Here is a 6259-nt window from a genome sequence, read left to right on the forward strand (position 1 = left end):
TGCTGTTGTGTTAATTTAGACCAGGATATTACTCTCAGTACTGAGACTTGCTTGCAACTGCAACATACTGCAAATGGAGTAACCACATCAGCAATTTCACTAACCAAATTGTATTGCATTTTATGTTTTTGAAATATTTTTCAGAATAATGGAAAAATTAGGAAATTCTTGTTGAGAAACCATTTTTCACTAACAAAAAAAGAGTTCCATCAGCTCTAGGTTGGTTTTTTTTTAAAGACACAGTTGGCTGCAAGCTTAACAGGTGATAATTTTTTGCCATCTTGTTCTCATATTTTAAATAAATAAATGAAGCTACAGGATGCACATAAAATAAATTATTTACAAGGAAGGCCAAGAATGTTACCCACAAAATCACCTGAAAGGTTTTTAAACCAAAATAGGTGCTTCAAATTAAGTGTAAGCTTTGCTAAATAGGGAAACAGGGAAAGGATATAATAAGGATATGAAATGGCTTTTCTGTGAGTTCATAGTAGTTTTTTTCACTTTCTATGTCAGTTCTTTAGAAAAAAACAACCATACTGTATCATAAAATCCTTTCTGTAAAAGCAGCATATTTACACTAGATGGTGCTACTTGGACAGGATTTTAAGCTTCTCAGTGTCTTGCTTTGGAAATCCCTTTTTCAACATTTGGAAAAAATACACATCTGAAATAAGAAACAGATGTTTCTTATGGGACAAATTCTACTGAAATTAAAATAAACATAACTGAAATGATATTTTCCACACATATGCCCAAGAGGGACACAGGTCCCTTATGCCATCTCAGCTTTAGTACAAACAACATATATAGTTACAGTGAGGATGTGTTAGAGATGAGTAAATATCCTTAATATTTTAATCTGCTTTTGCTTAACAAACTGCTATGACACAGAAAATAGACTAACTAATGGAATATAAAAATATTCCTCATGGCTCTTCTTTCTCTTCTCATTACTGAGAAGGACAAAAGCATCTAAAGGAGTAAAACCTAAATTAGCAGTCTGTAGTGGAAACACAGTGTTACTGAATGCCTGGGTGTCATATGACAAAGGGTTGCCTCACCATACAGTAAAGCATGAAAGAAGGCAAAGGAAATGGAAATGGCCAAGAGGTTATTTTAAATAATTCTTCCTTCATTCTTCCCATGTTGATGAGAATTGCAAGAATTCTGAGCATGTCTCTGCGTTTCCAGGGCCTTTGGCTGCCTCCAGACAGAGCCCACATGGAGATATAGTGCAGATCTTGGGCCATGAAGACATCTGCTGCTCCCTAACAGCTGTTTGCAAGCGGGTTGGTATGGGCAGCTTGTCTTCTTGTATGTCTAATCCAAAAGTCTCTTTTGAACTTGGCAGGTCTGTAACAAGGTAAGACAGTGTTTGCCCTGCACTGTCCCCGTCTCAGAGATGCTGCAGCTCCAACTCCAGGACTCTACTAACACCATGATGAAGAGGTAGCCAGGGAGTCTCCAAAAACAGCCAGGAGGTGGAGGCAAATCAAGTCTGAAAATACCTCTGGTTTGGTTTACACTTTTCTCCCAACACTACTGAACACTATTTCTGTTGTTTGAATTTGTCACTGATACCACTTGGAAGGTGTTATTCCTCATGGAGTAAATAAAATGGCCTCAGCTGTTTTATAGCCCCATTTAACCTCACAAACTATGTGGGAATCTGCAAAGTAAAGCTCAGTAGCAGTGCCAGGCATGTACTTGGAAAGTGAAAAAGAGAGTGAGTTTATACCTTGGGTTCTGCCCCTCACTGAGTCAGTGTTTCTCCTTGAAAACAGGGTTTACTAGAAGACCACCTTCTCCAGGCCAGGAAAAGTCCCTTCTGCTCTACAGATCCCATCTTAAGTGTGAGAATCTGGATGTACCATGAAATGAAATGCTTTGATGAAGAAGTACATCATCACTCTTTCCACAGCTGTTGGGTCATTGCCCACTAATGTTAGCTGTGAAGGGTCCCCTGCTCCCAGCACTGGAGCTCCTGCTGCAGGAGACTGATGGCCCAGCATGTAGGTGAGAGATGCCTCCAAAACTCCATGTACTCACACTGAGTACTGCACAAGTAGTAAGTTTTTTTCTTGTAAAAATCTGCAAATTAGGTGTTTTGTGGTTTCTGGATATCCCCTTCTTTTTTATAAGTCTGTTGTATAGCTTGCAGTAGCAAAAAGTAGGGAATCAAATAAACAAGGTGGAACAGGAAAAGATAAATGAACAGCAATAGAGAGTGGAACATCATTCTTTTTTCAGGTTGGTTAAGAAATAAGTGAACTGCTTACCTGATAAACCAAAAAGGACAATGCATTACTAGGAAAACTTTGCTTTTCAACTGAAATTATCCCAGCACCACAGAAGAGCTGACTAACTTCAAGAGGCACAAAGTACAAATGTTCAATAGATTGTCATTTTTGGTGGGCTGTGGTTTAACCCCAGCCAGTAGCCAAGCCCCAGGCAGCTGGTCACTCACTCCCCCACCAGTGGGACCAGGGAGAGAATGGGAAATGTAAAGGCTAGAAAAACTTGTAGGCTGAGATAAAGTCAGATTGATAGAAAAAAGCAAAAGCTTCACACAAGCAAAGCAAAACAAGGGATTAATTCAGTGCTTTCCACGGGCAGGCGGTGTTCAGCCAACTCAAAGAGAGCAGGGCCCCATTACACACAGCAGTGACTTTTGGAAAGACAAACACCATCACTCCAAATATCTCCCTCTTTCTCCTTCTTCCCCCAATTTTACACACTGATCATGATGTCAGATGGTCTGAAATGTCCCTCTGGTCAGTTTGGGTCACCTATCCTGGCTGTGTCTCCTCCCAGTCTCCCATGTACCCCAAACTTTCTGGCCAGCATGGCAGTAGGAAAAACAGAAAAGATCTCATCTCTGTGTGAGCCTGGATCAGCAATAACAAAACCTTCCTGTATTATCAAGCATGTGTTCAGCACAAATCTAAAACACAGCCTCACAACAGCCACTGCAAATAAAATTAACTCTACCCCAGCCAAAACCAGCATGGGGCATATTGTCTTGTGCTGCCTGACCTGGTATTTGTGTTGCCACAGCAAGGTACCTGTGAGTCATCTGCTGGTGTTTGCAGTTCAGCAGGCAGCTTGTGCTCTGGCTGCTTGCCAGTCCTGCCTGCCAGTCCTGCCTTCCACTGCCAAAGGCAACACCCTGCCTTTCTGAGAAGGACCCCTGTGGTGACAAGGCATTGCTGCAGAAGTGGACAGAGGGTTAGAGGAGGAAAGGTCAAGAGGGGTGAGTTGGTCCATCAGTCCATACTGAAGGAGGTGCATGCTTTACTGTGACTATTGTATTTTTATAACCCACTTCTCTGCCATAGGAAAGCAGCCTCTTTTTCATTAGTAAGTATAAGTGCATTTGTGAGTGTACAATAGACATCTTACATTTCTTTCCTCATGTGATAGCAGACAACAGTCAGATGCACTCATAGGTTCACAGCACAAGGATCTTACATTGCTTTCACTTCTCTCTACTGTACTGCAAGGTTTGCCTGTGTTTTGTTTGCCCTTGTTGCATTGAGTGTATGGTTATGAGCCTCCTTAGCATAAAGAGTGAACAAATTCAGTGGATAAATCAATCTGAATACTGGAGCTGTATCAAGTTGTGCATCTTAAAATAGCAGTTCCATTGAATAAGTCTATGAGTTTGCAGCTCCCACTAGCATGTGCTGCATTTGCTGTGTACCAGGAGTGTAGGACCCAGCTGGAATCAGAAGGCAATGTCAGACATTTCTGAAGGAGCTTCTAGAAAGAATATGTCTGGAAGGATGGTCAGTTGGAGTCACTTGGCCAGTGAAATTGTTTGGTCAGGAATTACCCAGCCAGCTAAGAATTATAAGCAGGGAGGGAAGGCTGACCTTGCCATTCTGAAGGGCCTGAAGCTGTGCCAAATTGTTCAGAGTTAGTTAAGGACTCTCGTTGTCAGCTTTCATAGTTCATCAGTGATTTTTTGTTGTCATAGAGAAGTGGCGGAAAGATGGTGTGAATATGAGGGAGGAACCAAATAAAACTGATGTTAAAACAAGTGTGTGTAGATATATATACATATATATATATACTTACACATATTTAAAATCCAAATGCACATATACTCATATATATATTTATGTATGCATCTATATATATATATATATGCATTTATATATGCACGTATGTGTTGGAATTTTGCAGTGTTAGCTTTTGACAGATACAGAGATCAATAAAATGTGTAACTACTCTTCCAGACTGTACACATTGCAGAGCTTATTGATGCTAATATTCCTATAAAGATACTCCTCTGTGTGAAAGAGTATTTTCAGTATTTTGCAGAGTATTGCATTATTTTTGATCAAGTGACAATGACATTATCTCTCAAGGCATGACCAGATAAATCTGAAAGTATCTCTGGAAGTAATGTTATGTTAAAGCTGAAATTCAAGATGAATGCCACCTTTAATTCTGACTCCTAACAATGGGTATACATCCATTTGGACTGTGGAACTGTGTCATTTAAGCTGTATTCCACAGTGTGGCTCATCTAAACATCACAATTGGTCCCTATGTTCCCTCATCTTGCTACAGTGTGATCAATACCAGCTGCACTGATAGCCTCCAGGATTTTTTTCATGACAGAGTAGCTTGTCTTTTTCCCCACTGTCTTTCCAGAAAGACTTGCAAGCTAAGATATCTTTAAAGGTCAGAACTGCTAGAGGTACACTATATGTATATATTTTTATTTATATATATATATATAATTATATATGTGTGTGTAGCATTTTTGTCATGAGATACTCAGTAATATTTTTCTCAACTGACCTTTCCATGTTATGCTTTTAATCGACAAATGTGACAAAGCTTGCTTGGAGATGAAGCAGAAAGCAGGGACAGGTGGCCTTTTAGCATCACTCCTCTGTGCCTTCTGCTGCTATTACTTTTGGCATGGTCTTGCTACAGCCAGGAGCTAGTATGACCTAAAAAAACCTTCCTGCTGGCCTGCAAAGGAGAAGGCTAGAGGGGAAAGAGAAAAATAACAAAGTGGAGGCAGTGGATTCAGGGGTGACTGACTGCCCAAGCACTCAGGGAAAAAAGGACTCATGGACACCAGAGAGAAGCAGGCAAGAGATGAAAGAGATGGAGAGAAGGCATCCACTGGATGGAGCAAGGAGAGGAGGTAGATGTGCAATATACACAAAATAGCTGGATAATTACTGATTTCATTGCTATGGTGTCCACGAATAAATAAAAGAGTATCTCTAGAAGGAGAATTAGGGTCTATGCAGCAAAACCACCAGGAAGTTATGGTAAAATGGTACATTGACTTTATATTTTAGAAATTGTCTATCATTTCTTCATCAGCTGTGCTAATTATTTGCAGTACTTGAATTGATTCACTGTTTTTTGGTGGTTTTTTTCCCTGTAATTGCCATGTATCACAAGCAAACTCTAACCCATTAGGGATAGCTTTTTCTCTCTAAATTTAAAAGTGTTTACTCAGTTCCTGCAATTTGAGATTTGGAGACAAGCCTGCAAGCTCCAGATGCTACATTGTTAGCAAAATAGTTTAGAGGGTATTTTAGGTTAAACTTGGACATGTTGACAGAGTATATATCTCTTCAAATCTTCAAAGAATTTAAGTTAAAAGGAACATCAAATTTGTCAGCTAGGTAGAAGTGTGTTTTAGCGCTGGCTCCTCATTAGCCAACTGAGAAAAATGACACCTCAGTCTTTTCATAGCTGGTATTAAGAGTACCTGGGTTTGACTACGTGTGAGGCAGTAGAAAATAAAATTGAAATATTTGCTTTAAACCCTTATTTTTGTTAATTATTGCCTGTGAAGACTGACATGAAAGCAGGCAGAGCTATCTGAGCAGTGTTTACTCAGTCTTGTGATTGCATACTTGCAAGTATGCATGTCTGTCTAAGAAGGATTCATGAAACTCAGTAAAACTTTTCCAGGTAGGACACAGAAAGGGATTCTCTGAAGTATCAACAACCTGTGGTCTGTAGAATTTCCTCCACTGCTACCTGATGATACAGCCGGGTCTTATTGGACAGTGCTATGGAGGGAATCTCTGTGTAGAGCACACTGCAGATATGTATTTATTGATGGGAGGGAACATGGCAGATATTTAAGATACTCAAATAAAGAACCACACAACTTCCCAGCTCTCCTCTCCCTGGGAGATCACTACACTGACACAATCTATGTTAAGCACTATTGTGCTGGTAAATCACTTTCAATTAAATTGCTCTCTCCAAC

The sequence above is a fragment of the Pseudopodoces humilis genome, chromosome 1 (assembly GCF_049639895.1).
Source record: "Pseudopodoces humilis isolate 2021_Gansu_Grassland_sample_001 chromosome 1, ASM4963989v1, whole genome shotgun sequence".
NCBI lineage: Eukaryota > Metazoa > Chordata > Aves > Passeriformes > Paridae > Pseudopodoces > Pseudopodoces humilis.